The sequence below is a fragment of the Girardinichthys multiradiatus genome, chromosome 4 (assembly GCF_021462225.1).
Source record: "Girardinichthys multiradiatus isolate DD_20200921_A chromosome 4, DD_fGirMul_XY1, whole genome shotgun sequence".
NCBI lineage: Eukaryota > Metazoa > Chordata > Actinopteri > Cyprinodontiformes > Goodeidae > Girardinichthys > Girardinichthys multiradiatus.
In genome coordinates this window covers 40,982,032-40,995,644 of record NC_061797.1, presented here as the reverse complement: position 1 = coordinate 40,995,644, position 13,613 = coordinate 40,982,032, and positions in this window count along the sequence as shown.

The window sequence follows — 13,613 nt, the reverse complement described above, 5'->3', positions numbered from 1 at the left end:
ATAAAAATATTCCAGCAATATTGGGGTTATTTTGAAAGGCTTAGTTGAGAATATTAGACTAAAAGCTTTACACCACTTCTTACTTGAGGGACTTTGATTTAAAGAGACTATAAGAGACTTCTGTTTAGTCTGATGTTATGTGAACTGAAATATTGCACATGTGGATATTATTTTTTGGTAGTGTGATGATTAACAGGCTTACAAGCTTTAATTTAAGACGACACACAAACATATTTCAATATATTTATTGAATACAAAAGAATCTCAGTTTCATGTCTGATATTATACTTTTATAAACATTGTTTTGAAATGTATATAACCTTGTAAACCTTGTACTAGAATGTTTATGCCATATACTCAGATATGTGGTAAACAAACAAGGTCTCTACTAAAGAAATGCACAAAAGACTGTCCAATCGCTACTTCAGGTTTCTGAGAGATATGCCATGTATTACATGCTTGACTGCCACGGTTGCATTAACAGTAATTGATTCTTTTCAATGATCTCATATTCTGGGGCGCCTGCTGGCATTGCATGTTTAAAGGGAGTGCGGGCATGTCACGCATGGCTTACCACAACAGATATGGTGTTTTCTTGAAATTCAATCCACCCTTTCTGCACCTACCCAAGGTGATTAACTTCCCCAAGTCCTGCTGAGTTTTTCTCCACAGGATTATGGGCGATGAGTTATCTTTTTTCTTTTCTATCCATTTAATCTCATGTATAATGATACATACACTGTTCTCATGTATACTCTCATCAGGTATGTCACTTGGCAGTGGTAATGTAGGTAGAAATGCAATATTAAACTTTCTTTTTTTTGAGAATCTCTGCAGGGACTTTATACTTTTAGGCAATTTTCTATTTTGCAACAAATGTAAATCTACTTTTTAATGATAAAATCAGATAACAACTATTTGAGTTATTTAACATCGGATCTGAGAAGTAGGATTTTTTGTATTTTGTACATACATACCTAGGGTATTTGGAGTGCTGTTAGGCTTAGTGAATTTTTTTCATGTTAAGTTATACAAAGTGACATAAAAATCACATAAATTAAATAAAGTGGCCTAAAAATAAAACCTTTACATTTCTGTTAAAAGACAAACATCTGCCTTTTATAGAAGCTGTGGACAACTGACGTCATTTTAAATGTAGTTATCTAAACAAGAAGAAAGAAAAAACATGAAGTACTTTTATCAAAAACTCTAAGAAAGCAAGGTTTGTCTTAACAACCAAACATGTATTTGTAAAATGTAGAAGAAGTATAAAAGATACGTGTAAAGTAATCCAGTATTTTTGCAGATATGTAAGCATCTCACACAATGTCATCTTGTTCAAACTCAAGCTTCCAAGCAGAAGTATTTTAATGATTATATCATAATCTAGAACTATTTTGGCATTTTTCTGTTTTGTTTCCATGCAGTGCTTTGCAAAACCTCCTTAAACATTTTAACATTTACTCACGTTACAGGTTCTATGTGCTTTATTGGGAATTAACGTAATAAACCGAGTAAAATGCATAGAAATGATTTATGGTTGTCTTTTCTTTTTACAAATGAAAATCTACTAAAAAAATGTGTTCATATGTATGTAATCACCCATTATTCTGATTACCCTAAAGAAAATCAAATGCAAAGAGCCTTGAGAAGTCATCGCTTTAGCATATGGAGTCTACCTTTGTATAATTTATTTTCAGTATAAATGCAACTGTGTTATGAAGGTCTAAGAAGTTTATTAGAGAACAATAGTGAACTACCAGCATCATGAATATCAAGGAAGACACCACACAGATCAGGGATATAGTTGTGAAGAAGTGTAGATGAGGGTGATGATATATATCAATATCCCAATCTTTCAACATCTTATGGAGCACCCTTCCATCTGTCATTTGAAAATGGAAAGAGCATGGCACAACTCCAAACCTATTACGACATGGCAAACAATTCATTTCATCCATTCACCATCCACCATGACAGCAATATGCTGTGATCATGCACTTCTTCAGCAGGGGCAATGATGAGAAGATGGATGAAGCTAAATACAAGACAACCCTGGAAGTAACTTGTAAGAGACCGCAAAGGCTTGGGACTGAGGCAAAGTGTCAGGAAACAATGTCTCTAAAATAAAGCCAAAGCTACGACAGAGTGGTTCAGATCAAAGCATATTCCTGGGTAAAATGGCTCAGATTTTACATGTAACTAAGGTAAGCTTTAAAAATTGATGTTCAGAGACATTCTCTATCCCATCTCACTGTGCTCGAGCTGTTTTGCAAAGGATAATAGGCATAAATTTCAATCTCTAGCTTTGTATAGCTGTTAGAGGCATACCTAAAAAGATTTTGCACTTGTAACTCATATAAGGCACTGCTTTTGAGACATAAAGAGAACCTTTTCACGTGATTTTAAATTCAAAATTCAGAATGTGATTAGTTGATGTAGACATAGCTGACCAAACCATGAAAAAATAAACTCTTCTCCAGAAAATGAGGGACGTTGGAAATATGCTGCAGCTCCCATACATGCAGCCCTTATCTGTATTGTACTAGTAAACAACTGAGAAGTTATTTTGGAAATGAAGCAATTAAGCAGTTTCAAAATGAACACAGCCCCCTTGTAAACCAGCACATAGCGATGTCATTTGCATGCCTTTGAATAAGTAATCTCTGAGGGGAGTTCCTTCAGCTGCAATCCTCAATGCTATGCTGTCTTTGTTTTAAACACAGCGCACAAACAAAACAAAAGCATCTTGGGTCCACAGTTGCTTTAGATCCTCCTCACTATCACACTTATATCTCCAGTCACTCTGCTGTCAGATGACCTACAGCTGGCAGCCAGCGACTCCAAAGGGCCGTCAGCCCAGCCAACAAAGAAAACGTAAAGTTGAGGGGTACCCTTTTTTTTAGATAAATAAAAATGGTTAAAAAAAGTAAGTTGCATCTGCATCCTCAACTGAGCCAAGATCTTAATTAGAATCACCATCCATCATGGTCATAGCTTTTCTATTCATCCAGCTGATTAGGGACATGACAAATGAATGTGGGAATAAACGGAGTGTCAGGCTACGAAGGGAGATGGATGTTCTCTCAGCAGGGAGGAGTAGGGACAAGTACAGTTAGCGTTGGCAAGTGGCCAGAGTTTCTGAGCTTCCACTCGTCACCCCAAGAGCAATCGGCAGCAATACTCCCACCGGCTCTTGTCCGTCTGTCACCCTCCCTTTTACTATTTCTTAGTTAATGAACAACATTACACATCGGTCCACCTTCATCCCCTCCAGCACATGCCTCCGCAACCCCAGCTCACCTCCCTGACCTGAAGTACCTTGATGTCAGTCAAAGTCAATTTTACATTTATGAAAGGCCTCTTTGCTGATATTTCTCTTCACAGCTACCATAGGGAGGAAGAGTGAACAGTGAATGAGTGCTGGTTGTACTGGTTGTTGGTAGTGTGTAATTATAAAATGGACAAGCTGAACATTAGACGAGTCTTAAGAGTCAATATATTAAACACCATTTAGCAGGATGCTGTGTTTTCTCCTGATCTGCTGTGCTCTCGACAGGAGACGGAGGGTTGCTGTGCCCATTGACGTGTAAAGCAGAATTAGCACAGGGAAGCATTGTTGAGATAGACAACATAAGACAGTGTTTGACTGACACATTGTAAGCTCTTTCCTTCTCAGACATTATTAGCAAACTCACATTGATCCTATTATGCAGCACACAATTGATATCCTAGAAATGAAAAAAAAAATAATAATGCCATCAAGATTAACAATCTCCCCACACTTTATTTCTTCCTCAGCAGTCCTACTTTTGCACAGAAGTGGCTCTCATATGAATCTGAATTGGTTTTTAAATGATTGGAGTGCCTCAGCTCACTCTGGCTAAACAATGAATTTTCATTGGATCCATTGAGATGAAGTTAGCTTATAAATTACTCCAATATCCAATTTAATAACTCTGATTTTTCCTTTATTGTTTTCTCTGTTTGCATTGTACTCTTATAAACGATTTAACCGGGTTGAATAGCTGGCTGACACAGACAGGAGTTCTGCAGCCTTTTCCAACAAAGACACTAAAAAGAGCTTGCATTGGTGACTGAAACTCAGAGTGGAGCACAATAAGAAAATGATAAGCAGCATTACAGAATAAATTACTATTTGTTCCAACTCAAGAGATTACACTGGCATGGAACAGTTTGACAAATTTTCAACCAATATCATGATTTCAATTAAAAATGCCTGTTAAGAAAGCTTTTAAACTTATAAATATCGGAGGCAAATTAGGTCTGTGTTAATTATTTTAATGTCTATAACTTGATAAGTCTCTTCATCTGTTAAAATCAATCTAAAGAGTGAATAGGTAGTCTTTTTATTGAGATATTTTTTGCATACTAAGTAAAGCGAGAGAAGATTCCTGTATATTGGCCAGAATTCAGAATTGATCTACACACTGCTTATTAATGAAAGTCACTGACACTCAAAACTACAACTATTTAAATGAACAAATTAGAAATATAAGCATTAACAGGAGATTATCGACTTTGATGGTGCATTTTTTTTAACCTAATTTTAATCTAAGAGGAAAAAGTGAGAAAAGAATGACCAATAAAAAAGTCTTGAGGCCACCATCAGTCAGCTTAATCAGAACCAGACCGCAGCTTTAGTAGAATGACATAAATGCGTTATCAGCCTGGTTTCTGTGGATATGCGGTTCTGACATCATCTCACAGTCTCAGTACAAGCAGCTGTCCAATCAGCCTGGAGGTCGCTCCAGCAGGTGATCAACTAGGGAGTTTTTAAACTCAGGGATGTCATCAATCGGATAAGGATTCACTTTCAATTAATCTATGACATATTAGTGTGACCTACAGACATAGATAGATAGATAGATAGATAGATAGATAGATAGATAGATAGATAGATAGATAGATAGATAGATAGATAGATAGATAGATAGATAGATAGATAGATAGATAGATAGATAGATAGATAGATAGATAGATAGATAGATAGATAGATAGATAGATAGATAGATAGATAGATAGATAGATAGATAGATAGATAGATAGATAGATAGATAGATAGATAGATAGATAGATAGATAGATAGATAGATAGATAGATAGATAGATAGATAGATAGATAGATAGATAGATAGATAGATAGATAGATAGATAGATAGATAGATAGATAGATAGATAGATAGATAGATAGATAGATAGATAGATAGATAGATAGATAGATAGATAGATAGATAGATAGATAGATAGATAGATAGATAGATAGATAGATAGATTCATTTATATTTTATCTGACAGTGCTTTGCATATGAAGTCCTTTTCTTCTGTAAAAGCAACAATGTCAGTGGTGTCATTTCAAATTTTATGCCATAAAATGATTGAGCTGCATAAACAACCTGCAGTGGAAGTTGGATTCACTGTCAGATCCAGATGCTTTAGTTTGAGAAACAAAGAGAGCGGAAAAAGGGATTGTGATCGCTGTTTCATGGCATATTGGAACAAAAGTCTGAGCTGAATGATTTATCTTTTTCCCCTTCTTTGAAGCTAAGAAACACTGTCTCCCCACTGCCTGCGTTTGAGCTGCGCTAGCAGAGTACCTGGGGAGGGCAGCGGCATGTAAGACAGTAGGCTATGAAGCTCGTGTCCCCATATTTAGGCTGCACAGAGAGAATGTGAATAGAAAAGGGAAAGCGAGTACAGCAGTTTTGGCCTGAGGCTATCTTGTGTAGGGCTCCCTGGGCTTGAACAAAGTGCGTCAGACATTTTTCGAAACACAGATGCATTTTGTTACAGTAGAAAAGAATAGTTGGGAGGAAATGGCAATTCATGAAAATTAAAAAAAAGAACGAAAGGCTCTGCAGCATACCATGTTTTACCAAGCTCCCTGGATGGTTACATTCCACTATGCTTGTTTTTGGTTTGCTAGTATTAAAACTGAAAGGCAGTGTTAAATAAGGCCATTTGATAAAAATCTTTCACTTGACACTCCCTCTGATACCCTACAATGCATGATGCTTTAGATGAGCTCTTCAACGCTTAGGTGTCATCTCTGTTAGACTTTTTATTAATTCATTTTATTTTGAATAAAAAACCTGATTTCCCTTATTTATTCTGGAGATGCCATATTCAGATGACATCTGTTATGTTATAAATTTCACATAAATCTTAAGCTTCTCCATGCTTAAAATGAAGCTTCATTCAAGCTGAATTAATGAAACATGATTGTAATTCCCTCACGTGGAAAAGTCTGTCATACAAAATTGAGGTGCTTAAAGTCACTGTGTAATCTCATTGTCTGCCAGGGGAGGGCAGCGAGAAATCCCAACGTAAAACAATATGTTGAGATCAGAAGCCTTTGCAGGATCTGGCAGGTTAAGAAGACAGGGAAAGTGTAAAAAAAAAAAAAATAGAAAAAAAGAATCACTTCTCCTCAGCAGAGAAAAGCTACAGATTTATGTTGTGTACATAATTAATGTAGTTTACATTAATTAGGAATCAAAATGACCATGTTTGCCAGGTTTTTGATGACAGTGTATGTGTCACAATGTGTGGCATTGTATAAACAACACAGCTGACAACATCACTAAATGTGGTTTAAGAATGAAGAATGAATAAAAAATCTGTAGCTTGTACTCACTTTTACAATTTGCTATTTGTATTGCCATGTCACATTAGCTGGTTTCCGTTTTGAAAGTGAAAATGACAGTCTCAGTGTTCCAAACTGAAAATCCATTGACCTAAAACAGACTTTTGACTCAGAGTACTTAACTCTGTTTAATAAGACTTGCAGCTAATTTTATTGCTGATTCAGTTACTCATATTTTTAATATGGAGGCACCAGACCCAACAATGCCGATGACATGAAGGTCAATATCAAAGCTACATGGGGCTTCCGTTGCATCTTAGCAGTTCCACAGGCTAATCGCCTCCATGCCACACCACATTAATGCACTAATTCATGGAAAAGGAGCCCAAACCAAAAAATATATATCTTTCAGAAGCATAACATTTAACTTTAAAATATCCTTTTTATTGACCTTATGTAACATTAAAATTTTCTGAAAACACTGAATTTTAGGTTTTAATTATTTGTAAGCCATAATCATCAAAATTAAGAGAAATAAAGGTTTGAAATATTTCACTCTACATAATGAATCTGTCTAATATATGAATTTTACTTTTTGAAATTGGTGGCAAAACATATTTTATTTTTTACTATATTCAATTTTATTTTAGATGTACCTGTATGTATAAGTCTAAGAGTTCAAGACTCATGTTGCTAAAGAGGCCAACTGCTATTCTAAAGCAAGACCTTGTATCTGTTTTATGGTTCTTATGTTTTCATTTGTTCATGTATTTTGAGCTTAAAATCAAACTTTCAGTTTGTCCCTAGTAACTTGTATAGGTGTGCCTTCTTGGTTAGGTCTCCGTTAAAAAAAGAGATCCTAATCTCAAAGGATTTCCTAGATCAATAAAGGTTAAATTGTATAAAATTAAGCATTTCAGTCATTGCAATGAAAGCTCCAGGTTCCATGGCTTGCCAGCCACTGCACACTGAAGGCTTTTGCTATATTCGGTAATTTATTTTTCTATACCTCCACAACAGTGTCATCCCATCACCTGGCTGGATTTGTTACACACCTGCCCTGTGACTGACAAGTCTCCAAAATAAAGTAATTTTGTAAAATCGTTTTGTTGTGCCAAAGCCACGCAGAGCTTTCGCTCTGAGGTATTGCTCAGTGACAAGCAATGAACTTCATCATCACATCAGTTTTGATTATTTGGGCTGCTGGAGTTTATCTGCAAAGCTCCATCCACCAGTGCTGCTCCAACCCAGCCTAATTATTTCTTCTTGCTGAGCATCACAAGAGGAGTGAATGACACAAAAACACAACTAAAAACTGGGATAGACCTCATCATTGCTGGCTGCGCCCATGACTTAATTAATATTCGCTTGGAGCCTGGCTCCTTTGTTCCCTCTGTATTGCAGCAATGTTCATCAGAAGTGAGCAAGAGTATAGATAATGGAGTGCAAACACTTCCTCTGGTGAAGCTTGCCCTTTCTCTAGAGGTTTACCCTACTTTACTTTTCAAACTGACAGAAATGGGTTCTATCAAGTCTGCCACAGCATCACTTCATTAGAAAGGAAGCCCGCTTTAAAAACAAACAAACAATGAACCCACCCCTCCTTAGTCCCACTCCCACCCTCGTAAAATCAGGCACACACACTTGCCACCCCACCCTATCAAAATGTGTCACATCCCAGGCAATCTGTAATTTTGGACTCCAGGGGTTAATTGCCTGCCATGGCATCAAAGGAAAGTTTTGATGTGCTTTTTGAGGGCTGTCTTTAACCAACCTAGGGAGTAAAAGAGAGATGGGAGTGAAAAGATATGGTGAGAGCAGAAGGAGAGGAGGGCACATGAGATTTGACTCGCGGCGTAGCAGCGCAGGCGTCTCCTCAGGTAATCCTGTCTCTCAAAGGCATTATTGAATTTTCTTGTTTTTCTTCTTCTCTTTGTCAAGGCAGTGAGGAGAGAGTGTGTGCACAGGGAGAAGAGGGTAAAGGGGGGGTTAAACAGAGTGAGCCTGACTTCTGAAGGGTCTGCAGCGGGTGCTTGATTCTCATTCACCTCTGCAGATCCACGTCAAAACACAGCCAGACCTTTTAAGGCGCCTGGCTTTGAAGTGAGAGGAGAGCCTCAAATCCATGCTCTCTGCCACATATGCCCAGTTTGAAAAATTAGCAGCCATGTGCGTCTCCCTGTTTCTTTGAAGTTCCGCGGACCTCTCGTCTATCCATGTTCTAACAGAGAAATCACAAGGTATGCAGCCTGACTCCAAGATTAAGGCTAATGATTGTGCTGAATTGTAGGGCAGGGAAAGTGCCTCATCTCTGGCTTTTTGTTCAGTCAGACCATGAAAAACATCTGCCTTGTTAACACTGTTTACCTAACTCTTCAGAAAATCTCTGTTCTGTTTTAAGGCTGAAACAACCACTTGAAGAACCAGGTGTGACAAAACCCTTCTGTGATCTGCCTGACATCAGTCTAAAAAGGGGCAAGTGGCTTGCACCAGCAGCTGTACAAGGCTAAGATGTTAACTTATTTTCCTCTTTTATTAATAAAATCTATCTTGAGCTGATCCTACCCAGTACCCAGATGTTGTTTATGATCAGCAAATAAGAAATTAGCTGTGTCTAACTTGTTGGAAATAAAGTTACTTCATATTTGTGGACCAAGGGCAGCATTAAAAGGCAGAGCAGTTGCCCTGAAGGACAGTTACATAAAAAGAGCAACATGAATTTAGGGTGTAAAGGGTCTCAAGAAATCTCCTGTAAGCTCTTAAGAAAAAGGATTTAATGAATTACTACTTACAGATCAAGAAGCATGTGGACAATGACTATAAAACAAGTGTAATTAATAATGATGATGATTCAGACCTTTTGTTACTGGAGTGGTAAATTTAGGGAGATCCTTAAAGAGAGTATTAACCAAACAATGTTCCGATTCTGCTTATCCTGTTGTAATCTGACCTGATTGGAAGGGTTTGATTAAAAGTGAAGGGGGCCACACGCCACCTAATCCCTGCAGAGCAACGCATTATGACCCCATCTAACCTCGTCAATTGCCATATGTATCCCTCCTGTCAAGATAGCGCACAGTACCAGACGGTTGTGCATGCTGTGAAGGAGTTCAGGGCCGCTAATCCCCAAGCTTGTCTAGTCCCCTTTCCCTCTTATCCTCATCAATGGGACTTTTTCTCCTCACAAGAAGATTTGGGAGATGACTGCTATTTTGGTGCTCAAAAGTGAAATAGCCCAGAGGGGCTGTGTAAACATTGTGGCTTAGCACTAACTGTCATAAGTGAGGCTTGGAGACAAGTCTCCTTACTTCTAAGGTAAGCAAATCCGCATGTTGTTACGAGGGAATCGACTGCGCTAAAGCCTTGCTTAGTGACACATCCTGTTGTCAGAGGGTTTGTCTAAACAGGTATCACAGCTGTAAGCTGTCGTATCACTGCACATCATCAACATCCTCTGAACTTACTGTCAGCACATCATCCACCCAGTTTATGAAGGAAACATTAGTATCCAGGTTTTTAGTGGAAGAAAAAAAATCATTTTAGTGTCAGTAACACAGGAATAACTTCAGGGATCCACTACACATAGGTGCCTTCAAATAAACATGCATTTAAGTAAACCCCCCATCCTCAAGAGCGTCTTTAAGTTGTTTCGTTTACTGAGAGCTTCAGAAGACAGCTGTAAAACCTGCCTAACTCCCTGCCATTTGGCATATGACTACAACAATCTACATCTTCAGGTAGAAATGTTTTTTTGTGCGTTTTTGGGGTGCGGTGACACTTGCTTGTCAAAGTGGCTCCCAAACAGTTTCATGTTTATGAGCAAAGTAGTGTATGTTTGTATGAGTTTGTACGGTATTTTTTACATGGCACATGGCACAGGTCCTATTGCAGGAACTCTGCAGGCGGCCTGCCACGTGTCTCTGTTCGGATGTCATTGAAGCCAGAGAGGAAGCTGTTGTGAGCAACTGGGTGCTGGGTGTGTCTGGTTCGGGTGTCAGAAAGAGAAGGGTAGAAAGATTAATGGCTTCCCTGAAATGAATGCCTCTTTCCAGATACTTTAACCCTGCCTATCAGGGAGGGGTCAGCTAACTAACCAGGGATTGCCTGGGACAGGTAGGGTGACTTTTTCAAAAGGCCTCTTTACTGATTGGTTTGTTGTGCCCTGTTGAGGGGTCAATGAGTGATGGAGTGGCAAGGACAGCTACCTTCTTTTAGCTGGCCTCTTGGAACAGATCCCTCATTCATAGCTGTGTCTCTAGTAAACCTCTGGAGGTTTGCTGCATATTGAAAGACCTGAATATATTGTCAATGGGTCCTAACATTCAGATACTCTTCTTATCTAAAAAGGATATGTAAGAAGGCTGAAACAGAAGCTTGAGAAGAGCCAAACTCAAATCTCTGGAAGGTGTTTTGGTTGCTAAGTTGAGTATTTTATAGACAATAATGACACATAACTCATGCCTTGAAGATTTAAAAAAAAAGCCTACATTCTTTAAAAAATATGTTTTCATTATATTCTATTGACCTTTTAGGAATTATTCTTTTGGTTGTATTTTAATGGTGGAGATTCAAGTGCTATTCAGATTTATTACACAAGATAAGGTCTAGGTCGTGTTTCAATATAAATGTTTATATGTCCAATCAAAACATAATTCAGAGATTCATTCCATTTGCTGCAATTTCTTATGTTAACACAGGTAAAAGTACACTAGATTACATTAACCTTCATTATTCGATTACTGTTATAACTAATCCAAATCAGTCGGAGTGATTACATTTTCTTTCCCAGGAGCTGGTTACATTACAGTAAAACAAAGCAGAAGGAAATTTCATTATTTTTCTCAATACCCAACAAATAATGTAAAAACTCATGAGAAAAAAAACAACAAAAAACCCCCCAAAAAACAACAAGAATCAGTTTTTGTACAAAAAAAACCGTCTCTACTCACTACTGATTCCTACTGGGAAACTGGGCAGGGGAAAACAAGGGTAGTTCTGACACTTGTCTCTCTGCTTGGATGATAGTCAAGTCTCAGCACAACAGCCAACCTGGGGTCACTGAAAGTATGGATGGCAGCAGTGTGGTTTTATCTGACACTGTGCATGAATGTATAATTGTCTCAACCTTGGGTCACAGCGGAACCACATTGCTAATAGGAACAGAAGTGCAACCTTTGTAAAATGATTGGGCTTAGTTGAGAACACCTTCAAAGTGTGTAGAGGAATATACAATCCAATACCAACTTCACACAAACTTTCCACCAAATGAAGAAAAAGTATAATGCTGAAAAACTGAACATTTAACATAGACATGTTCGGGGAAATGGGCAATGAACTCCTTCTCTAAGTCCGGTGAGAAATCTTTTTGACAAGCCGTGGTTTGAATTCACTGTCTCCAGAAGAGTGCACTTCCTGGGTAAACAGGGCAGGGAGGAATTTGTCAACGAAACAGACTCTATCTATGTATTGTTAAAATATTTCCTTAAGGGTTCAGTGAGACTTATCTAAGAAAAAAATTTATATATCAAACTTAACAATATGTTACTAAACCCATAAAATCTATGTCATCACAGACATTATTTTTGCATTCAATTCTCATCCTGTAGTCGTAAAAATTTAGTCGCTTCATTGAACCCTTTTGTTTTGCGGCACTAGTGGCCTTTATTTTTCCAGTATTATTTCACAGTAGATAGACAGGAAATGGGAATCAAGAGATAGGGGAAGACATGTGGCAAATGTTGCCAGATCCGGGACTCGAACCTGGGACAGCCACGTTGAGGACTAAGGCCTCCGTATGAGGTTCACACGCTTAACCCCCTACACCACCAGCACTGCACCCCACCATGTACACTTATGATGACTAAAATATCAACCCTTGGCCTTCTCTTAATGAACATCTAAGGACGTTCTTTCAAAACTCTTTGGAAAATCATTTCAGTTGACCACCTCATGAAGCTCCTCGAGACACTGCCAAGAGTGCAAAGCAGTAATCAAAGCAAAGGGGGGCTATTTTAAGAACTCTAAAGTATAAAAGATGTTAAGAGTTATTTCACACTTTTTTGTATTCATTCACAGTTTCGATGGCTTCACTAAGAATCTACAATGTAAATAGTCATGAAAATAAAGAAATACATAAAATTAGTGTATGTATCTAAATCATTTGACCAGAAAATATTTTGAGAAACTATTACAGATTTTCTAAAGCATTCTGGATTACTAAATTAAACAAAATTTATTAATCTCTCTGCTTAGTCTTATCTGAGAGAACCTTCCTCATGCACTGTTAGGAATTGAGAAAATCAAACAGGACATGGATAGGCTTTTGCTTTTCCTACATCTGTGGTCCTATAAGGCCATTTTAAGTGTGTTTTGTGCCACATTATTTTTACTTCTTTATACACTAAATGCCAAATTCTTTGATGGTTGGCAAACTTTGCATGTAATTTGTGAATGCCTTTGAAGAAAAAAAAAACTCTAGTAATAATAAATAGTGCAATTTTAAATTAAATTATTATGCTTTTTTCTGCCTGCCCATACCTTTGGGGTCTATAAAAGAGGATAAAAACTAAGCACTGCCAGCTTTGTGAATCGCTTATGAATTGCAAATTCATTGTGTGTTTTAGTGATGTTTAATTAGCAAAAGCAGCTCAGGGACACTTTCATTTTTATCATTCGTGGAGCCAGGCACATACTCAGGCCTTTGGTAGGATTTTTTAGGAGTCATACATATTGTTTTAGTGAGAAACTTCAGTCATCTCTCCTTACAAGCTCACACTAGGTCAAGCATTCAAGTGTTCTTTTGCATTGTTCAGTCCAAAAGGTTATTTGTCAAAACTCAACAAGATTATTTTTAAGTTAAATCTGAGTTGTAATATCCCTTTATTGACTGGCTCAGACAGTTTTTTTCGGTTTTGTTTGTTTTGCATGTGTTTTTTGTTTTGGTTTGGTGCCTCATCAGAAATATTTGGGGCCCTTATTAGATAAACATGTTGACAATTGGGGTATTG